Source organism: Pantherophis guttatus, chromosome 2 (assembly GCF_059756535.1).
Source record: "Pantherophis guttatus breed Tessera chromosome 2, ASM5975653v1, whole genome shotgun sequence".
NCBI lineage: Eukaryota > Metazoa > Chordata > Lepidosauria > Squamata > Colubridae > Pantherophis > Pantherophis guttatus.
Window position 1 is genome coordinate 45143603 of NC_142064.1, and position 24246 is coordinate 45167848.

The following is a 24246-nucleotide window of genomic DNA, read 5'->3' on the forward strand; positions in this document are numbered from 1 at the left end:
TCCACTCCAGGGGAAGGTTACTACAAAATCTCCATTTCTTCCTGATCAGCTGGGACTCGAGAGAATAGATGGGGGCGGGGCCAGTCAGAATTTTTACTACCAGTTCTCCGAACTACTCAAAATTTCCGCTACCAGTTCTCCAGAACTGCTCAGAACTTGCTGAAACTCACCTCTGATCTTGAACACTGTTTACTTCTGAGCATGATTATTTAAGGAATCCGTGAAATTAGAAAAGATTCAGAAAAGAGCAATAATTGATCAAGTACTTAGAAACAAAATCCAGTGAAGAGGTAGAATTTAAACAGGTCTTCAAACTGTATAGCAGAATGGGCCTTTGCAAGTGTTTTAAATTGAGGAATAACACTTTCTATAAGAAATATTCTTTTGAGAAAAATAGTGTGCTATAATCTAGTGTACAATTGGCTAAAACTTTGTAGTTTTGGCGGCCTTACAAGATAATTGAACTGGTGTTCAGTAGTATAAAGCTCTTAAATCATTTGAAGATTTATCACTGAGCTTATAGTCCAACATTTAGAAGAGTGACATGAAAAAAGAATTGTATTTCTTGCCCTAGCTGGTCCTTTTCTGAGAGCTATCTTAATTTCAGAAATCCTCAGAATCATAAGGGAAATAGTTTTCAATAAGGGCAGAATCACTGATTTTTTTGGGGATTAGTCCCTGTTTAATTTTCAGGAAGATATGAGAATTTAATCAGTCAATTAAAAATATTGATTTATATTCTCATTTTGGGATTCTTCCATTCTTATTTCACTGGCATTAGAATGAGGCCATGATAGTTTTCTGCCAGAGAAATAGTGAATACGGCACCTCCTCATTCCAGATGCAGAAGTTGATTGGGCTCAGCTGAAATTTATTTACTTCAAATGAGTAGTGAGTTTAAAAGGGCTAATTCAACTCCATTCTCTAAGTAACTGGGTAGAAAAAGCTGTGATGACAGTCACAGCCTCACTTTTCTTAAAGACAAGCAGGGCATGGATAACGGTTCTCTGAACTACTCAAAATTTCTGCTACCGGTTCTCCAGAACCTGTCAGAACCTGCTGAATTTAACCCCTGCTATACATCAATGATAGGAGAATCCAAAGGGGGGGGGGGGAATCAAAGAAATCAGTCACATACTGTATACACCTCATTCATAATCTTCAATTCATGCTTTCCCATTTCTGTATTTGTTTTATGTATAATATCATTGATATACATGTATATTCCAATTCCATTATGCAATAACATCTAGAAGGGATACTTAGATTGATCAGAAAGTGCCACAGCGTATTCATGACCTAAACTGATGATTTAGTTCTGCATTTTATCCAAATGGCTACTATTTCGTTGAATAAAGTGCATTTGGCGACTTCCAATTTGGATTTTTGGAAATCTTCTCAGAATCAAACATGCTTGGTATCTATTTGCATGATGGGCTCTTTGGAACAGTGACAGTAGCATTTAAAATATATGAATTAACATAGAAAGTGTATAAGGTACCAAATAAAACTTGCCTAACTTTTCACATGTACATGGGCTAGAGAGAGCCATTTTATGCCTACAGAATTCACAAATGATTCACTTTCTTTTAGGTAAAGCCTCCTATTTCTGCACTAGCACTAGCCATATGCAGCCTTATTAATGAGGAAATAAATAGGGTAGGGTATTTCCTGTACATATTTTTAATATATAGCAAAATCCTTGCTCCCATAATTGTATTCTTAGTTTTCCAAATTCATTGTTCTAGACTAGAGTCACTGTTGCATTTCAGACTTTGCAAAACTCTCTCCCTCTCTTTCTCTCCCTCTCTCTCTCTCCCTCCCTCTCTCCCTCCCCCTCTCCCCCCCCCAAAAATCTGGTCTTAATTCCACTGATTTACACAATACGCTTCTCTGATTTTATTTGGAAAAATGCCTTACACTACAAAACTGTGGGGAAAGAATGTTTATATTCTTTGGAATTATGCTACATCATCATCATAATACAGGCAGAGAAATAATGTCTTGATTTAAACAATCCTTCAAATTGTGGTTTCATGATTCACAAATATATTTATGAATCTCCTAATCTTCTTTCCTTTAGTCCTTAATATATCAAAATGTTGATTCTTTCTTCGTTTCGTGCTTTTCAGTTTCAGTGAAATCCACTCTTATAAACTGCACTGTCTGCACTTCAACCTGCATTTACTCTAGTGCTGACATAAGAAGGAGAAGAGGGGGCAGCTGGCAAGAGGATGCTTGACTTCTCACCTACTTATTTTCCCTGAAGATATTATCTCCTAGGAGATGAGATGGGAGGGGGGACATTCCTGGGAACTGAAGTAGTAGATATGGGGAGAATGATTTGGAAGATGGCCAATGAGACGCAGAGAATTGGAGAACGGAAAGGAAAGGTTTGGGGTCAGGAAGTCAGTGTTGGCTACGCCACAATCGGGGACAGATTGTTGTGCTTAATAAATGAAAGATTTCATCAAAGACTATTTGTTTGGAAATACAATTTATTTTATTTGAGACGACATCGAAACCTGACACTGCACATTGTTTTTATAGGTATTTCAAGTGATGGGTTGAATTTTTGCACTAATAATAGTTTGTCTGTTATCAATTTTATATCATGGTAAATTGTGGTTAGCAAAAATAAAATGGAGGAGAAAAATCCTAGTTGTTGGCCATGTAGGCTGGTAGGAGGCCCAAAACATCTGAAGAAGATCAAATTTGGGAAGGGTGTTATAATCAACCACTTCTTTGACAGCCTAGTGAAAGCTAAAGCCATCTTCTACAAATGACTTCTATAAATGAAATGCAAAGTCTGAATGCTCTAAAACAGGGGTGCCAAACTCAAGGCCCGGGGCCCGGATCCAGCCCATGGGGTACTTAGATCTGGCTCTGGAAATAGCAAAGGACCGGCCCGCGGTGCTTCTGCCAGTGAAAATGGGTTCCCAAGTTCCATTTTTGGCCTCCTGCAACCCTCTGCCAGCGAAAACAGAGCTCGGGAGGGCCGCACGCTAACCCTAACCCTAACCCTAACCCTAAAACCTTTTTCCAATTTGAATTGAAATCTATGTCAGATTTACTTTTAAGGTATGAAGTTGTTTGGGAAATTAATGCATACTCTCAAAACTTGGTTAACCATTCTTTTGTTTTTTTTACAATCTTTCCAGTAGTAAATATATGGTATACTTAACTATTTGCAACTAATTAATGGTATGTCAGAAACATTTAACTTCTATGACATGTTTAAATTCTTGATTTATTCATGTGTATTATATTATTTTATTCTTTCTCATGTTACTTCTTATGCATATTTATATTTTCTTTTTAAAGTTTTCAATTAAAAAAATATATTTATAAAAATACAACTTGAATAAAGTAGGCTAATGAAAGTACAGTATTAGAACAAGCACAGATTCTAGTGTGTAAGTTTCAAAACAATATCATTTCTTGGAATCTGATTTTAGTAGTAAATGTACTTCTAGAAACTCTGAAAGCCAGGCCAGTTTCTAATATCAGCTTGCATCCTGATAATATTTTGTATCACTGATGGTCCACTTCATATAGTTGAACACTGTATAGCTGCATCTTTGAATGTTGACCAATATAATTACAGATTCATACAATATCTTAGTTGCTGTAGGATAGCTATGGGTTGTTTCTGAAACTTTCACTTTGATTGCAAATGAATTTGCCTTTGACATAAACAAAATTTCATTTTCAAAAACCTGTTATTTAATGCAGGAACTTTTTCTGATTCTATTCTAAAGAGTTAAGGTAGCCTTCTTTCTCAGTGCTTCATAAGGTTTAGGATATTTTCAACTCATTTAATATGGCTATGATTTAAATTCCCCATTAAATCATATTATTCAAAACGAAACACTTCAAAGAGCTTCTTTTAAGTAGTTGCCGGAAGGGATTTCAGAAAAGGAGAGGAAGGTTTTCTTTTCCCCATCTAGCAACATGGTTAGCAATGATAGCAACTGTATGTACTATATAGTTGAAGAAAAATAAACTAATTTCTTAGATAACCTTTATTGTGTCATTACATCAGGAGGCAAACTTATCCAATAAGAACAAAGCTGTCCAAATTGGAAAGTACATTTATTGTTCATATTGTTGCGACTGTTATTTCTTCATCCTGCCTTCAAGATAGTTTATGAGGGGTTTCCTATAATTTTGTCTTCAGATACGTTGATTCTTGGATTGTTTGCAAGAAACTGAAAGAAATGAAATGTTGATTTTTGGAATTGATGATTAGAAGTATATGGGATTATAGAAATGATGTAGAAAATTAAAGTAAGAGTTTGGTGCATTTTTTATTCATATCTGTACCAAAGAAAGTCAGAAGTCATTCCTTTTTCTATTTTCTTTACTTTTTCTTTTTGCACCTCTTTTTTCGTTTTTGATCTTTTTTTTTTTTCAAACTTCTTTCCTGTCTGTTTATTTTTTAACTGTTTTTGAAAATCAATAAAGTTTTTTTTAAATGTACATTAGTCTGGAAAGGAACTGGCCAAAAGTCATCCATGATCTGAGTCATTCAAGTGGGAACTTAATGTGAGTCTAATTATCAGCTTGCGCTGCAAACTTGGGTATATAAGAAAGGAAACGCTACAGCCGGATGCTTCTTTGCTGCATGTAGGTTTAATCAATCTCCAGATCTGCCGCCGACAAGGCTGACAGTTTAAAGTTATACAACACAAAGTCGGCGTTGGGAGCTGCTGCCTCCCAACGCCATTTAAATAGTCGCGCCAGCGAACCCAGCAATCAATCACACTTCCAGGTCTTTGCCGCTGCTGCTCCCGCGCAGAGCATGGCATCAGTTCATAGCGTCGTCTTCCTCAGTCAGCATGGCGGCAGGGAGTCAGGGTAAAGATGCCTCATCCGGCTGCAACGTGACCGGCCGCCTAACCCGTCGCAAACACCCAACCACCATTGTGCTCAACACCCACCCAGCCACCCTAACAAGCACTTTGCTGCCGAACATGAGATCCTCCAAGGTGTCTGGGGTCCTGCAAGTCGTCCCTATCTCCTGATGTGTCGAGTGGACCTAAACACTAATATACAGTAGCTAGAGGTCTCAAATAATGATCCAGACTCCTAATGTGGAAGAAGGCCCAATGATTTACAGGCTGCAGGTAAATTCACCCAGTAAATTTCCATGACTGATGATGAACTTAAACCCAAGTCTCTTCAGTCTATTTAATGGGACATAGTCTAGGTCAGTGGTTCTCAACCTTCCTAATACCGCGACCCATTAATACAGTTCCTCATGTTAAGGGGTCTGTGGGCGTGGCTTATTTTGTGGGCATGGCTTGGAGGTCATGTGACTGGGTGGGCATGGCTAGCTGGTCATGTGACCGGGTGGCCATGGCTATGTGTATAGGGACTACTCAGAGGGCTGAAAAAAGTCATTTCTGACAGATCCTCGCACTTTTGACTGGTCCTCACACTTATGACCATCTTCACATTTATGCCCGTGCAGCATTCTTAACAACCGTGTCACTCATTTCACAACTGCTTCTCTTCACCATGGTGACAAGCTAGGGCAAAAACGTAAAATGTGAGGTCATAAATTCAAGGACTGGTCAAAAGTGCGAGGACCAGTCAGAAATAACTTTTTCAGCCCTCTGAGTAGTCCATATGCATAAAAGGATACAGCAATAGAGAGGGATGAAGAAAGGGAAATTAGAGTAGGAGGGAGGGTAAGAGAGGGATGAAGAGAGGAGGAGAAGGAGAAAGGAAGAGGAAGTAGGGAGGAGAAGAAGAGGGGGAGGAAGAGAAAGTAAGAAGGAAAGAAAAGAGAGGTGGTAGGTTTGAGGAGAAAGATTGCTGTACAATAAAAAGATGAAAGGGAAGAAAGCCAACCCCAAACAAATATAAAGATATTAAGATAAAGAATGAATTGTTAAACTTTAAAGAATAAAAGAGAACAAATATGAATAAATAACAATAATTAGAAACACACATACAAACATACACTGTATTTTCTTTGAACAGAGTATTTGGCCGGTTCACAAATTTAAATAGTGTTTAGTCATTTCAATTAAATTTACAATTTCTATATTTCCTTTTTGCCATATTTATTCCTCGTCTATTTTTGTAAAAAACCAATATAACCCTTCATCCTCATCTCTAATCTTAATCAAATTCAATTTTTCCCTTCTATTCTATATTATACCCCCTCCCATTATCATATATTTTTATATCCATCCTCACATTGGTTAATTATGTAATATTACAGTTGTTTAATATAAATTTAACATTTTAATATAAATCAATTAGTTATATAACTACCTTTTTTGTATATTAATCAATATGAACATGAATATTCCAATTATTTCCATGCAATCCAATTTCTTACAAATCCATTAATTATATTTACCAATAATAATAAACCAAATAATTTTCCCCATATATTCCTCCAAACCACAACTTAACCATTTCTGCTTTCAGAAATATACAATTAATACTATCTCAATTATTACAAATCCCTAGTTAAATAGAGCTTTTTTTCTTTTGTGTTTTAAAATCTTGAACTCTCCTCTTTTTCCCTAAATTTCCCATTGTTTGTACCTACCCTTTTTGGTGAGGAAAAAGAAAAGAAATCTGCCTGCCTAATTTTCCAAACTTGCAGCAACAGCAAAACAGTTTCAGTTTCGTTTTTCAGCATAGCTAGGGGAAAAAAAATCTGCTCCAGGACTCTTTGCAAGGAAGCAGCAGAGCCCTGAGCAAAACAGCTGAGACAAATCATCTGAGAGTCGGGAGCCGATCTAATCAAGGGCTAATTAGCCTATGCTGAAGCTCCGCGGGCCAATAAAATTACAAAAAAACACCGAACCATTTGTTAAATTGCTGGCTCGCCCGCCCCTCGCCCACCACTATTTATTGGCAATAAATAGTGGTGCGGAGGGGTGGGGCAAGCCAGCAATTTAACAAGCGGTTCCAGCAGAATCCCACCACTGGCTATAGGGCAGCCCTTTGAAGCCCCGCGGCAAGAATTTAAACAGTTTTTTTTCCTCTAGCCATCAGCTGGGACTCAGAAGGCAGCAATAGGTTGGGGGTGGGCGGGGTAAGCAAACGGCCGGCGATCCCACAGAGCAGAGAGTGAGGGTGAGTGAAGGCGTGGGGGGGGTGAGAGAGGGCTTTGGCGACCCCTGTGAAATGGCTGTTCGACCCCCAAAGGGGTCGCGACCTCCAGGTTGAGAACCGCTGGTCTAGGTGTTTACTAAACAGCTAGACTATGTCCCATTAAATATTGTTATGGGGGGGTACGTTTAGCCATAATATTTATATGTAATCTCCAGTTCAAAGACTATGCATATCATCTGCTAGGAGAATACTAATATGTTCTGTCTTTCTTTTGGGCTTCCTACAGAATATGGAAAGTCTATGAGATAAATATCAGTGTTCCAAGTAACACATCAGCCAAAAGCAGAATTTCCTCAAAGAACATGTTTATTGGATACATTATATTGGCACAGCTAATGAAAACCAGCTCTAAATGTTCCCACAGTTTTTAGCCTAATTAAAAGAACAAATGGTTCCCTCCACAGATGTCACCGGTCACATTGTCCAATGTACATAGCTAGTAGGCTGCTTGGTCACTGCTCTCTTCCTTCAACTGCCAACTTGTTATGATGATCTTGGTTCCCACAAGAAAACATTTTGTTTTGACTGTTAGCCTGTCTATCTGCTTCCACTCCTTTTCCTTTTTCAGAGTTTGTGGCAACTATGAGGCAGCAAAAGATGGCTTCAGCCAGGTTCACTTCAGAGATGATGCAGAGTTGATGCAGCAGAATTTTCAATGTTAGATTTTGGCCCCTAAGAAAGCTAAAAAACTAACAAGTAATGCACAGAATTACAATAAAGCAAGAAATAAAAAGAAATAATAGATCTACTAGTGAAGGATGACAAAATATCATTCAAGGACCGGAATCCGCCACAGTTTGAGCTAAGAAGACACCTTTTTATTTCAACAGTGAAAGTATTATTATAAACAGAAATAGATATAAAATTTTAAAGTCAAGTTGTCAAAATAGAAAATGGTTCATCCTCAGCAGCTCTACAGCTTACTTTGTAGTATATGGAATTATTGCTATCATAGATCAACTATTTGTGCCTCTTGACTGAAGTGTCTTTTGTTTGATCAGCAGGAAAGATACCATGCTCCTTTTCTGACGAAGTACTTGAAGCAAGAGCGGGAACCAAAGTGATGTTATTAAGTAGCTTGTTGAATATGGAGGAGCTTCAAGAATCAAATTAAAATGACTCAGCTATATATATAACCCATCAGCCACAGACTGTCAATCTTTTCTTTTCATGCAGAATAGTCCTGATTTTATTCTACTATTACCATTTTACTTTTTCACACACAAAAAAGCCTGAATAATAGATATGTTATTCATATCTGTTATTCCAGGTTCTATGCCAGGGAAACCAGCCCACCAAGTAGAGAATACTGAACTCTGTGGACAAATGCTCAGGAAGATAAATATATCTCAGCATCTATTTCTGTCCTACTATCACAGCACCATTGAGCATACGTCTTTCTTGAATGGTATGGGAGCAGCTCTGTAGTGGACAAAAAAGCTCTACAGACAATCATTAAAACTGCCCAGAATATCATCGGGCTCCAGCTACCAGCCCTGGATGACATCTTCGAATCTTGCTATTTGAAGAAGTTGCATAACATTCTCAGAGACTCTTCTCATCCTGCTTATAATCCTTTTCGACTGTTGACTTCTGGCAGAAGATACAGAACAATTAAAACTCAGACCACACGTTTTCTGAATAGTTTTTATCCCAGAGCTATAATTGCACTCAACAATGAACTAAAGGGCCACCATCAGTGAGCCGTAGGACAGCATTACTTGGTCTGTTGTGTGGATGTTTGGGTGGTTTAGGAGTAGGGAATTTGTGGTGGGTGGGAGTGTGTTTGGAGATTGTTATGTGTGTTGGACCTGGTCTTTGAGTGTTAAGTGAATTTAATTGTATGGGTATACTGTGTATACACGTACAATGACAATAAAGTTGTTGTTGTTGTTGTTGTTGTTGTTGTTGTTGTTGTTGTTGTTGTTGTTATTATTATTATTATTATTATTATTATTATTATTATTATTATTATTAAATAAAACCATTGGCATAAAGAGACTGAAACTCTATCCATTGTTACCTGGAAGCATGTCTAATTTTGTTAGATTTCCTCAAAGTATTAGCAATCAAATCTATCTGCAATGTCTTGATGTTTTTTGTCCTGAGAAAGAGGCTTCTATACTTTCTTCCACATTATCAGAATACTTTAGGATTGTTTGGGGGGGGGAGAGAGTCTTGTGTTTTTGTGTGTGTAAGTGTGATTGCACATATGTGTGTGGTTTAACTTATTATTGAAGGCTATGTCCACTTCTATAGTTCTTCAGCTTCCCTGGCTGCCCATTCTTCAGGAACACAGTGGGAAGAGTTGATATCTTGCCATAGAAATTATTTGAAGCATATGAAGCCATGAACACTGCAGGGATACCTGTTCAGGATAATTACTTAAGATAAGTACAGATCGTTTTTGATTTATGGTCACAACTGGAACTAGAACTTCCATTGCTTAGCGAGGCAATTAAGTGACTCATGGCCAATTTTACAATCTCTCTTGCTGTGGCCATTAAGAGAATCATACAGTCAATCATATGTTTATTAAGTGAATCTGCCATCCATCACTGACTTTGCTTGTTGGAAGCTGGCTAGGAAAGTCACAAATGACAAACGTATGACCCCAGGACACCTCAGCCATCATAAATAAGTGCTAGCTACAAAGTGTCCTAATTTTGATCATGTGGCTATGGGGATGCTGTGATGGTCATAACAAAGATCAGTTATAAATCACTTTTTTTCAACACCGTGGTAATTTGCAATGGTCATTAAGCAAACGGTCATAAGTCGAGAACTACCTGTATCACAAATCTATACCACATCCCACGAAAGTCTTACATCACTTCCCCATGCTTGGAAACTTGCTTTTCTCTGTTATTGTTATTTATTTTTTTAGTGTATGGCATACATATGCATTGAATATGAAAAGGCCCCAAATTCATGCCCCTGGGAACTGCAGGAAGGGCTGGGAAAGAAAGCTTTCCAAAGCTCCCTGTAGAGTGGTTGCTAACCATTCATGAGATTCATGCATCACAGTTTGCCTTGCTTTGTTTTAATTGTTTTTTTTTTAAATATACTACAATGGATCCCGCAAAGGGAAAGTGTCAAAAAAAGTGAATTGCACTGCCTGTAGTCTGCATGACGTGAGTTGCCTTCTCCTAATCAATGTTGATAGTCCAAGGCTGAATGGGAATGAAGTGACACAAGGCAGCCTCCTATGCTGATATTAAAAAGAAAAACATTAAAAAATACTGCACTGGTATTGAACGGAATCCAAGTCTGAGGCTTAAGATTTGTCACCATCTCCTCTAAACAATAATTTGTCTGTTGTTGTTTCATGGCGGCTTTTTTCAACATAAGGGAAGAAATAGGAAGATGCAAAATAATGATGACAATTATAAATCTGATGATAAAAACAATGTAGCTTCAGGGTGAGAAATTCAGTTTCAGAGACCTGCCTACTCTTGGTCTTTCCAATTAAGGAAATCTTTTTTTTTAATCTTAACTCTTGTAGTCCTTCACTCAGTTTCAGATCATTCTGCCACAGGCAGACCCCAAAGACACATATCATTTTCTGTCTAAAGCTGTAATAAGTAATTGGAGTAAGCTCTCTGCATTTAAATCAACCTGTCCTAGAGTCCCTGAACCCCAGCTGTTTTTAAATTCAGCCATTTGAGCAATAGACAAAAGAAAATTAGCTAACACCAACTGAGGTGAAGAAATATTTTAAGTGGGTATAACATTAGATATAGTATTTCCATTGTTTTTATCAGCTCAGAAATAAATCCAGCTGTGCAGTATAAAGGAACACTGAAACAAAACTTAAAATATAAACTGCTAAAAGTAGCATGAAAAGAGTTCTTAAAATAATCTTGTAGGATTTATATTCAGAATAAAACTAGCAGTCACACTCATTTATTGGGGCAAATGGGGATTGATTTTGTTACATGTACACAGGTAAATTTAGCTTTTACCCATCATAAAGTTCTGAGGATGCTGTTGAAGTCCTGGTGAACAATTATTATTGTCTAAGTGCAGGCTCAAGGTTGATCATAGTGTAATGTGAATAACATTTGAATGGCTAGCCCCACAAAAAGCATCAAGTATGAGCAATTCTTTGTATGTGTATAAGGAAAGTATCACTCTAGTTTTATTGGCACTGTGTAAATTAACCACATTTCTCTTCAGTTATTGTTATTGCAGATCTTTCTGCATTTTCCAAATGGCTAAGTTTTATGAATGTTTTCATGTTTCATTACTGATTTGTGAAGAGTTTGAAGAATAGCCCTGAAGCATTTACCTTATTATTCCCTAATAGGAACTTCAGCTATCTCCTGTAATTGTTTAACACCAGATTACTTATTGAGACTGCCAATACAATATTAGAAAGGCTGCTGTATTAGCTACTTTATTAAAAATACAAGTCTACTAGCATCTTGGTTTTTTTCCTCAAGAAGGTGTTGATTGTGTGGCAATATCCCTTCTTAATAAATAATATTTTTATGAAACTGTATGAAATCAGTCATTCCTAGTTATAACATAATGCAGATTAATGTTGAAATATCAAATTCCTTAAGCATGTCTTCCCAGCCATCCTAAGTTATGAGTGAATCAGGAATTGAACTCTGGACTTTCTAATTAATGGCTACTGCTCTTAATTTTGTATGCATTTACTCTTTCATCTAAGTCTTCTATAACTGTTATTAGAGCGGGAATAGCATATGCATATATATGTGTGTGCATGTGTGTATGTGTGTGTATGTGTGTGTGTGTGTGTGTGTGTGTGTGTGTATAAATTTATTTTGATCCAGCACCAGAGATATAAAAAGGAATCATTACAAACACAATAAAATGAATAAAGTTTGTAAAATTAAATTCTGCGGCAAAATTTGGCTCAAACAATGAATCATCCTTTATATCATTATAAAGAATTTTTCATAATATGCATGGTCTCAGACAGAAATGTTGCCACCTTATATGGATTTTGAATCAGATAAATGGAGAATGATCTAAATCATATTTGATGTCTATGACAATAACTTGGAAGAAATGTTATTAATAGTATTGGACTATTACAAAAGATACAATACTATAAAATGATTCCCATTGGCCTGACAGATTTCCAAGGATCAAGGACATAACTTTTCCAAATATGGACAACTGCTATTCCAGGCATCCCCAGTCCCCGGTCCATGGATTGGCACCAGGCCACGGTATGCCAGAAATCAGGCAGCACAAATAAGCAATGACCCATCTGTGGGATGCCGGTAGAATATGAAACCACGCCCCCTCCGGTCCACGGAAAAACCTCTCTCCATAGAACTGGTCCTTGGTGCCCAAAGAATTGGGGGCTGCTGTACTAATCTACCTTGGATAATTGAAGAAGGCCATGCATTTAGTTGGGCTGGACTATTAAAAATACATGGTGCTCCTTGGAGGGAAGTCACTGAAAAAATAGGAAACCAGGGCAGAGATGTTAATAATGTTGTTGATAGAGCAGTTTTGTGTTGTTCTGTTGAAATAGTCTTGTTTACTTATATCCAAAATACACTGTTTGATAGCTTCTTTGGATTTTAAGTACCTCATAGATATCATAAAAAGATGGTAACAAGCCACGTTTCCTTAGGATTTTTTTCCAGACAACTTATCCACCTAAAATGATGTTGATTATATAAGATTAAGAGACTAAGCCTTCTAGGCAGTATAAAAGTCTTAGCCAATACATTGGCCTATTTTTCAAAACCAGTCTTCCAGAAAAATAAGTCATGGGTAATGGATGTATATAAAAGCAACCATTACAATGCATTTATTGTTTGTTTATGAAGGTTATGTGATGTGAACCTTTGAAAAGTTTGAAGGGGTGAGTTCGGTTCAAACTAGATGTGATCAAAGTACCCTATCAAATCTTGGACTATAGGTTTGAGGCCTTGAATCAAACTCATGTTCCCATGCTTTCCCCCTTCACAGATTTACAAACATTGTTTCAGCTTCTTTTCCATGGACAGACAAAACAGAAAGGGATGAGACTGAATGATCAGTTTTAGGACCCCTCCCCCCACATACACACTTATCACAGTGCTTGAGGCAGTGGTGAAATCCAATTTTTTTTACTACCGGTTCTGTGGGTGTGGCTTGGTGGGCGTGGTGTGGCTTAGTGGGCGTGGCAGGGGAAGGATACTGCAAAATCCCCATTGTCTCCCCACTCCAGGGGAAGGATATTGCAAAATCTCCATTCCCACCCCACTCTGGGGCCAGCCAGAGGTGGTATTTGCCGGTTCTCCGAACTACTCAAAATTTCCGCTACCAGTTCTCCGAACTGCTCAAAATTTCTGCTACCAGTTCTCCCGAACCTGTCAGAACCTGCTGGATTTCACCCCTGGCTTGGGGGGTATATTGTGCTGCTGTCTCACTATTCCTCTAGAATTGGATAGGCAATTTTATTTTGGGGAGAGAACAGAATTATCATACTGCTTGATGCATATATTACAATGCATATCAAGCATTTGAAACATAACAAGGAGTTCCGTAGATAAATTTACTTTATTTGTTCAACACTATAGAAATCTTTAGAGGCACGCACAATGCTGTATCTTATACAGAAGTGATGTAATTGTTTTCCCTGGAAATTCTCAAAGGTCAAAAGGTATAAAATGGCCACCTAGTTTATAGAAAAAACTAATAAATGTAATAAATGATAACCACTGGACATTTTTGTGGTCTAGAAGTTTGGGGCTTTGCATTTGCATATAACATGACATTCTATTTTGTATTTGTATTGGATTACTTGTTCTATAGTGTAACCACATAGTCCCTAACTACAATTTTAGCATAATTTATCATAAGTCTTTCTTCCTTTCAACAAGGTAATAAGAATTATAACAGTCTCCACACACACACACACACCCTTCCAGAGAGAAAGAATAGCACAGAGTATGGCATAGAGTAAGAATTTGTCTAGTGGTCAGATGTATGGGTGTAAATTTGAACTTAGAAATTTGATTGTACAATTTAAATAAAAATGAAGTACAAAGAAAGTCATTATGCAGTCCTATTTCATCCACTTATTTCAAGGGATATGTCCTTGGGCATTACAGTGGAGCTTCAGATAATTTTTCTAATGCAGATTTTGTATAAGAGATATAGCTTGCAGGCTATTGATGAGGCTGGCCATTTCCCCCAAAACTTATCTAGCAGAATTGAATCAAAATGGGATTTAAGGGCAATAAAATCAGGATGTAAAGCCCCACAGGGCCTTGCATTGTATTTTTCTGCCAGATGTTGGAATACTGAGTAATAGGCAATTGTTGACCTGCCAGTTCTAAAGCCAGATTGTTCATTTGCAATGCTATTTTTGGATTCCTGCCAATCCCAAAGTTTTAGGAAAAGGTGTCTCACATTTGTTTGCTGATTATACTCAACAACTGGATGGGTCTCTCTGGAACCTTTTTTATAAATAGAAGAAATAATGGAGGAAGCGCAGTCTTTGGAAATTAACTTGTTGCTGGTATCCTTACAATCAGCCTTGGTAGCGCAGCAGACTAAAGCACTGTTATTAACATCAGCTGCCTGCAATTACTGCAAGTTCAAATCTCACCAGGCTCAAGGTTGACTCAGCCTTCCATCCTTTCGAGGTAGGTAAAATGAGGACCCGGATTGTGGGGGCAATAAGCTGACTTTGTATAAATATACAAAAGTATGAAGGCTATTGCTTAACGCATTGTAAGCCGCCCCGAGTCTCCGGAGAAGGGCGGCATATAAATCAAATTTAAAAAAAAATATATTGACTGTTTCCTAATATGATTTGATTGCTTATTTGTACCCTATGACTATCATTAAGTGTTGTACCTTATGATTCTTGACAAATGTATTTTTTCTTTTATGCAAACTGAGAGTATATGCACCGAGACAAATTCCTTGTGTGTCCAATCACACTTGGCCAATTCTATTCTATTAACAAAGAACAATCACTAACAATAAAACATTTTGCAGGACTGGTGCCCAACAGAATAATACAACTTCAGTGGTACCCATATGTTTTTATCAGTTCTCTCTCTTTAGTCCTTCTTCCAAATCTCACTGCCCCAAATGGGGGAAAAATAGGCAGAAATTCAGATGCTAAAAAATTAGCAGCAGCATCTTGTAAATTGAAAAATGTTATCTAAATTAAAAATTATATTAAAAATAAAATAAACGCCTCCATAAAAGACTTTCTAGAACCAAAATTAACACAGAAAATTGAAGATAATTGTTAGGATAATTAAGAATTGTTTTTCAACTGAGCAATGACTACTGAGAGTAGCTGTGGAATTGTTCCCAGTTTCTGTTTCAAGGTTACTCTTAACAGCCATCATTTTTTAAATATATAGCAATCAAAAGTATTCTGCTGTAGGGGATAGAGTAGATGACCCACTAGAGATCTCTCCCCTATCAAATAACATAATAGACTATTTGGGCTGAAATTAATGAAATGCTAACATTGTAGAATGAAAAGTATTAATATTCATTGCTTATCTGACATTCACAAACTAGAAAGGAAGGGGAAAGTATTATTTTGAGCACACTATCAGTCTTCCCATGTACCTCCAGAAAAAAACTATGTATCTGCAGAATAATTTGAAGAAGAAAGGGGGAAAAAATAAACATTGGAGATGCTGAATAGGAGTTATATAGTCCATGTTTTAGTCTTCCAGGTTGGTCATCATGTAACAATTTGTGGAATGGGTCAGATATATTCATCAACAGAAAACAAAATTATATGCTCTTTGCAATAATCATTACCATTGTCTTCCTTGAATGTATTTGAATTACAAAGTATAGGCAAAAAGGGGCTGTTTTTAGCAGGTGAGTTTCCAGGTAGCTATGCAACTTTCACCTACAGTATATTCTCCTCAGACTCCAAAAGGCTATGAGTTCTACATACACTAAGAACTATTGGATTTCTAGCTATGTCCAAGTAACATGCCACACCATGCTTGAGGTTAAAATACACACATCTAGAGCAGGGGTGGGCTTCAAAAATTTTAGCAAGGGGTTCTCTGCCAGGTTGCTGGGTGGGTGTGGCCATGGTGGGCATGGCCTAGTCGGCCTCCTGCACCATGGCAGAGGGCCATTTTTGCCCTTCCCGGTCTCTGGAGGCTTTCCTCGAGCCTCTGGGAGGGTGAAAACGGCCTCCCCATACTCCAGAGGCCCTCTGGAGGCCGGAAACAGGCCCGTTTCTGGCCTTCCAGAACTTCTAGTAGGCCTGTTTTTCACCCTCCCTGAGCCTCTGCGCACGCCCTGCACTTACCATACCCCACCCCCACATGGGGACTCCTGGGAGGGGTGGGGCCAGCCAGAAGTGGGATTTGGGGTTCTCCAAATTGCACAGAATCTTAGCTAGAGGTTCTCCCAAACCCCTGTGAACTCCCAGCAGCCCACCCCTGATCTAGAGGTTAACCAGGTTGGAAAGTACTTGTATAGATTATCCAACATTAGTTACATTGCAGATGAGCTTATTTAGATGAGCAACAAAATATAGCTGTGAGTGCCAATGTCCAGCATTATAACTTTCCAAAATGTCTCACTGCATTGATGTTACAGGATTCTGTAAAATATTAAAGTGGAAGTTTCTCAGCCACTTCCAATTGCTTCATGTAAAACTGATTCTGGGAAACAGATCTGAATAAGCACTGACATTCTCAAATAGTGCCTAGCTGTGACTTAAACATATTGGATAAATCTGTAGTATCTAGTACAGTTGTTGCAGTGAAATCCCAATAGAATGGATTCTCCTTTGACATTCTGGCTGGATTCCTTATGAAAAACCTGCTTTGGTGTCATAAGAACTTACAGAAAGTAGAATACATAGGTTCCAGGAATGAAGATGGATTGAATTATAGTGCTAATGAATCACTATATTTAATTAAATAGAGAAAGAAAATTCTTGAATGCAAGGACAGGTACTAATTGACTAAACTGCATATTTGATCAAAAACTGTCAGAAATCTTTAAAGAGTGGAATATACATAAAATTGGATTGGGCAGAACTAAAAAAGGCACGCCTCCTAAAGCTACTGTTTAAAATTAATTCCGTTTTATCACTAAAATATCAAATCTTTCCAAAAAATCTTTTTCTCTCTACTTATATGGTATCCCCAGAGTAGCTTTAATTAGACCCAACACAGATTTTGTCATCTGTCAAACCTATAAAATAGTAATAACATGCAAGAATGATATAATTAGCATCCATTCCAAAAGCCAGTTTCAGTCTACCTTTGATTACCATCTAGTTTAGATACACATCAAGTCAAGATAGACCTACAATTGTATACTGTAATTAACTTTTCAATGCTATCCTCCCCATGAAGTTCATTAATTTTGAAGAAAATGTATTTTCTTCTTTGAGGTGAGAGATTTAGAAATCTTTTTATGATATTTGGGTACCAATGATGAACATTTAAGAACCTGAGCAGCAAAATCTACATAAATTGTTAATAGGATCACTGCATTTTCATTATAAACCATAAAACTTTCTTTATAATGTAAGTCCATCTACAAGAGATTAATGGGCTAGTCCATTCTGTTTAACCATGTCAGGTGCAAATATTCAGGAACATTCACTGAGTCAATGAAATTCACAAGGGGCTAGACTTGGTTCTCTTGTGACAATGCAAAGACTCCAAACTTTGACATGTTTAATCCCCCCTTCCAGCTCAGCCTGCTCTTCTCAACTACATCTATGCCCTCATAAGGAATAAATTTGAACTGGGACAGAATAGAGTTGTTCTTACATGATATATTTTGCAAGGTGTTTCTTATCTTTGAAATCATCATCATCATCATCTTAAAGCTATGTGTACAATAAAGTTGGATTTTGAAGAGGTAATATTTCTTTATTGGTGCCTTCTGGAATAATATAAGCAGATATTGCAGATATAAGCAGACCATGTAGTATAATCATAAAACCATCTCACACCTATTGGAGAGAGAAAAGGCTTTTTTTTCCTTTTCACTATTCTAAACAAGCCTGGATTTTTAATTTTTAATTTTTTTTTTAAAGAAAGACATTGGGTTTTCAATCACTTTGTGAAATTTGAAAAATAAGTGCATGTCATGTATGTACCTTGGTTTCATTGATTCAGAATAACCAACCCCATCAGGATTGTTGATGGAATTTTTAAAAATTCCTACTGTCAAATGCGTTTATTGCTCTGCAACTGTAAGTTTTGTCTTTTTTTAAAGCCAGGTTTCCATATAGAAGGGCACCTGAAATCTCCCATCCAATGTGCTTTTTTTTTTTTTTTTACTTGAACCTTCTACCTCTTTTTTACAGCTACTCTATCTTAAGTCTCCAGAAGTTATGGGTGCTCCATCATGGGAGGTTTCAAGAAGAGATTGGATAACCATTTGTACAGAATGGACATAGGGTTTCCTGCTTGAGCAGGGGGTTGGAGTAGAAGACCACCAAGATTTCTTCCAACTCTGTTATTCTATGTTAGAAGCATCCCTAATGTGATTATTATCAGCTGTCTTCTTAGCCATGTTTCATTTGTGGTCATCCTAACAGAGGTTGTTAAACTACATCCTGAGGACTCAAATCCTAGCCAACTGATGTTCATTCATATCCCTCTTTCTCTTCATTTCTTATAAGGGCAATGAATTCCATACATTTTATAGTATTGTATTCTACTTTTACATTGTATGAGAAAATGTTTTTGCTTTGAGAAATTTATCTGCTAATTCTCCCAACTAAATCACTGGAATATTTTGCTTTTTGTATGCTAATACTTTGTGTTCAACAACTTCCTTTTTTAACAACCTATTGTGTGGAGATGCAACACTAATCAGACAGAAGGGTCTGAACATGTTGTATTTAGATATAATTAAATTAGTGCTTAAATGAGTTCTCTCTAGCACATAGTCTGGTAAGGATAAAAAAAGGAGGACTGGTTAATGATCGGATATCTACTGAAAACTAATTTAGTTTTGAGAGCCACTTAGTGGTAGTATATAAATTTTAATGATTGATCAATGATAAATAAAGTTTATTCAAAACTTCATGAATCCATGGTGGAGCCATGGTAGCGCAGTGGTTAGACTACATTTTTGCAGGCTGACATTGCCAACCGCCAGGAGTTCAATACTGACAGGCTCAAGGTTGATTCAGCCTCCAATTCTTCTGAGGTCAGTAAAATGAGGATCCAGATTGTTGGGTGGCAATATGCTGACTCTGTTAATTGCTTAGAGAGTGCTGTAAAACACTATGAAGCAATGTTTAAGGGCTAATAAGGGCTATTGCTATTCACAAATGAAGGTGAATATACGTGTCCCAGGATAATGCTGCAGGATCCAATCTGTGTCGGAAGTTTGGAAGACAAAAACTCTGGTCCGGTGACCAACCCAGATTGGATCCTGCTATTGCTATTGAATCCCTAAATTTAGTTTAACAGCCATCCCAACATATTAGACTGACTGGGAAATAATAGGAACTGGAGTCAAACATATCAAAAGTGCACTAACTTTAAACAAATGTTTTGCCTGCTTTTAACAGATCATTGTGTGCTTCCTTTTCAAAGGAAGCCTGATTTAGCATTGTATAAAAATATGGTTAAACTTTTTTCTCCTTAAACTTTGAAGGATAGCCAAATGAGAGGGACAGGTTTCTCTGCCTCTACCTTTTCAATGTTTCCAGTTGCTGAAAGCCCAAAAGTAACCTCATAAGGGATCGTTCTTCTAAGTTGTAAATCAGACAAGGATCAACTAACAAATGGCTGCCAAAGCAAAGGTCCCTTGTAATGATAATGACAACAAAGGGGGCAACTCTGGCCTGAATTACAATGTGTTTATCTCATGTTTACTTTAATCCTAACAAGCTAAGTACTTAGGCATGCTGCTTAATCTTTCTGGAGAGAGGGACTCTACTAACTTTACTGAAATTCTCTTTCTTCCAGGCAAAAAACTCTGACATGAGAAGGAGTCAGAAAGAGGCTGGAGCTGCATTGGTAAACAGGCTCAGAGGGAGCTTTCTGAAATTGCTTTGAACTCTTCTTCATCATTATTTTATTATATGATCATTTTTATGCTCATGGTAGTAGAGGGAGAAAGAAGGAAGAGAATGAAAGCTACAGCTTTCTTAATTGCCACTGTGAATTGTGAGGATGGAGGAGTAAAATCTCAGGGTTACCTTTTCCAAGCAGTAGTCTCAGCTCTATAAATAGATGGTGGTGATGATGCTGTAGGTATTGCCACTACCATTTTGTACAAGAAGCTTTTTGGGAACAGGAGTCTTTTTTATATATCTCAGAAGCCTCTAGAGAAATTACGATTTTAAATAATTAGGTTTAGTTTTAGGTTAGGTTTAGGTTTATTAAATTTGTATACCACCCTTCTCCCGAAGGACTCAGGGCGGTAAGCAGCCAAGATTAAAATACATGCAATATAAAAATTAAAATAAATTAAAACAGAATTAAATTAAATTGGCTTCCCAAAATTTAAAACCCTTTGCCCATAAAATAACCCATTAAAATTTTAAGCCAGCCCGGCTTGCTGAAATAGGAAGGTCTTCAAAGCTCAGGCAGGATCAGTGGTGGGCTGCTGCCGGTTTGGGTGAACCGGTAGTTCTGACCAGGGCTGGCCCTGCCCACCCACCTTGGCATTACCATGTCCTATATAATTGCCGGTTTTTCGATGCCGGCATGCATGTGGTCACATTTTCGATGCCTTGCTTCACTTGAGCGCGCTCACATTTTTGGTTCCGGGCAACCTGGTTGTTACAACTGGTAGCAGCCCACTCCTGGGCAGGAGGGATGGATATTCTGAAATGCCAGAGCTATATATGGTCCACAAACATACATATGTATGTTTGGGGACTATATACTTAAAGTAGGATCTTAAAGCAAAAAATATTCCCCTGACTTACAACCGAAGTCATGGTTATATCTACAGGAGCATGGTGATTCCATAAATGAATGAACGAATGAATGAAAATGAATGAATGAATGTTCTAGGGGGCTGCAATGAGTAAGGCAAGTGACCAAGAGTGCACAACTGTCATTATGAACCATATTGTGCAAGGTCTGAATAAAGATAGTCCTCGACTTATACCATAATGGGACTGGAATTTCCATTGCGAAGTAAGGAAGGTTGTTAAAAGAGTCGCACACAATTTTACGATCTGTTTCACCATGGTTGTTAAGCGAATCACTGCAGTTCTGGTGAATCATGCAGTCATTAAGTGAATCCAGCTTACCATATCTTTGCTTGTTGGAAGCCAGCTGAGAAGGTCACAAATGGCGATTGCATGACCCCGGGATGCTACATAACTGTCATAAATACATGTCAAATGCTAAAATTTTGTTCATATAACTATGGGGATGCTGCCACAGTCATGTAAGGACTGGATGTAAGTCCCTTTTTTCAGCAACTTCAAACAGTTGCTAAACAAATGGAAGTCAAGGACTACCTGTACTTCTGGATTTTGAGATAAAGTTTGGATTTTGTACGCCTGCAGGTTTAATTATTGTATATCAAGTCAATTTTAGAGATTACAGTACAATTTTATTGTAGGAGGAGAGCCCCATGACTCTATGGTAGCCAATAATCAGAAAAAGTATAGTAACACCTTTTCAGACTAACACTTTTTATTAAAAGGCATATCCTTGTTAATTACAACTCAGTTCAGATGCATGGATTGGACTAACAGAGGCAGGATTTAAACTGGAATGAGATGCTTCACTTAAAGGGAGGAGAAAGCATAGGCAGGTTACATATGAAACAGATTATCAGCACCCTATCAATTAACAATTGTAGTGTGCTAAAAAAAGATCCATTGTGTTTGTTAAGAATTTCTGAAACAGTCTGAAACCTTTTGATGTATCAGAGTTCAGCTGTTCTTCGCTACACTGTGCTGATAGTTCCTTTGTTCCAAACCAGCTATTTTGAAATCTGTTATGGAATATCCTGGGAGGCTAAAATGTTCTGGTATTACTTTGTCCTTATTCTGAGTCCTGATGTCAAATCTGTGGCCATTATTTCTTTTCTTCAAATGCAACTTGTTAGTCCTAAGAAGAATCTTAGACAGGCACTGTTGGCAGAAGATGGTATAGACTAGGGGTGGGTTCTAATTTTTTTTACTACCGGTTCTGTGGGCGTGGCTTATTTTGTGGGTGTGGCTTGATGGTCATGTGACAATTCTTTAGGATTTAGCCTGGTCTACCAGGCTTTTAACTGCTTGCAGAGCTGTACTGGTCCACCCATTTGTTTTTGGAGGCACTGGTCTACTCATTTGTTTTCGGAGGCATCGGTCTACTCATTTGTTTTTGGAGGCACCGGCCTACTCATTTGTTTTTGGAGGCACCGGTCTACCCATTTGTTTTTCGAGCGCCCTGGTCTACCACCACACTGCCTTTTAACACTGATCAGCTGTAGGGCGGCCCTTTGAAGCCCCGTGGCAAGAGTTTAAACAGTTTTTTTCCTTCTATCTGATCAGCTGGGACTCGGGAGGCAGCAAATAGATTGCAGGCGGGACCAAATAAAAGGTAAGACTAACAGGGGGAGCAGGAGGGCCCAGCTCCCAAACAAAGAGAACCAGTTCGGTGACGTCATATCATCACCGCTACCGGCTCGGCCACCACTGGTATAGACCACATTAGAAGTGCACATGAAGACACCCCTAATCTTGTGAATGAAGTTGAGGCCTAGGATGGGACTGCTGGTATGAGTGTAGCATACCATTTGGTTCCCATATTAATATCATTGTTCTATTTTTTTCTTGTTGCTGTGGGAATTTGTTTCAGGTTGACTGGATGTCTGTATGCAAGTATGGGCTTGCCACTCAGTATCTGAGAAAGAGCAGTGGTATTGTCCAAGATGGGTTGCAGCTTATTAATAATGTGCTTGCGTAGCTTGAGCTGATGACGATCAGTAGGATTCTTTTTGTTCTATTTTATTTTGTCTGTAGTTTAGAAGGTCCTCCCTGGGAATTGACTGACTCAATTATATTGTTTATTGATTTTATAGGGCAGTGTTGGGAAACCTTTTTGGCACAAAGTGCCAAAATGGGAGTGTGTGCACCCATGTGTGCGCCCATGTGCCGGAAACCAGAAGAGCAGCCACTTGGCACGCATGGACATGCCAGAAAAATGATCTTCTGGTTTCCGGCGTGTTCATGCGTGCCAGCCACGTGGTCTTCCGGAAGACCAGCTGGCCAGTGCACATGCGTGCGCAGAAACCGGAAGTGACAATGAAGCGCTGCCCCCAGCCCACCACTGAGAACAAGACAGTGCAGCTCCACTCCTGCCAAGGGAGCGCGACCACTTCCCAGCCGGCGTGCCTCTTATCCCAGAGCCCAGCCAGCAACACTACCCCGCTGCCCCATGCGCCTGAGCCGGCCAGGAGTTCTGGACCTTGGATGTGCATTGGTGCCACGGGCTGAAGGACTGGGACCATGCAAGAAGCTCGCTCAGGCGGGAAGGCAGTCGTGGAATTCAAATTTTTTTTACTACCGGTTCTGTGGGCATGGCTTGGTGGGCATGGTGGGCATGGCAGGGGAAGGATACTGCAAAATCCCCATTCCCTCCCCACTCCTGGGGGAAGGATATTGCAAAATCTCCAATCCCACCCCTCTATGGGGCCAGCCAGAGGTGGTATTTGCCGGTTCTCTGAACTACTCAAAATGTTTACTGGTTCTCCAGAACCTGTCAGAACCTGCTGAATTTCATCCCTGGAGGAAAGCCCCGGGCTGCCCATCCTGGCTGACAGCTCTGCTCCCCTAGGAAGTGACCGTCGGGATCCCCTCTCCACGTCTTTGGGCACATGAGCCATTGTCCGTTGCTCTTCTGGGTTCTGGTGTGCCGGCCAGCTGGTCTTCACGCATGCAGGAGCAGCAGAAACTGGTAGAACAGCCTGGAGAGATGGCTTTGCATGCCACTTCTGGCACGCGTGCCATAGGTCCGCCATCACGGTTATAGAGTGAGAGGTACAATCTCTTGGATGCCTAGTTTAATTTCAACAATTGAAAATCTCTGTCCAGTGGGCCAGAACTGTTATTTGGATCCACCTGTGTTCCCCTTTTGCTTGACTATCCAGGAAGTACATGTTAAACACACAAGGAGAATGATCACAGGCAGGCCAAAA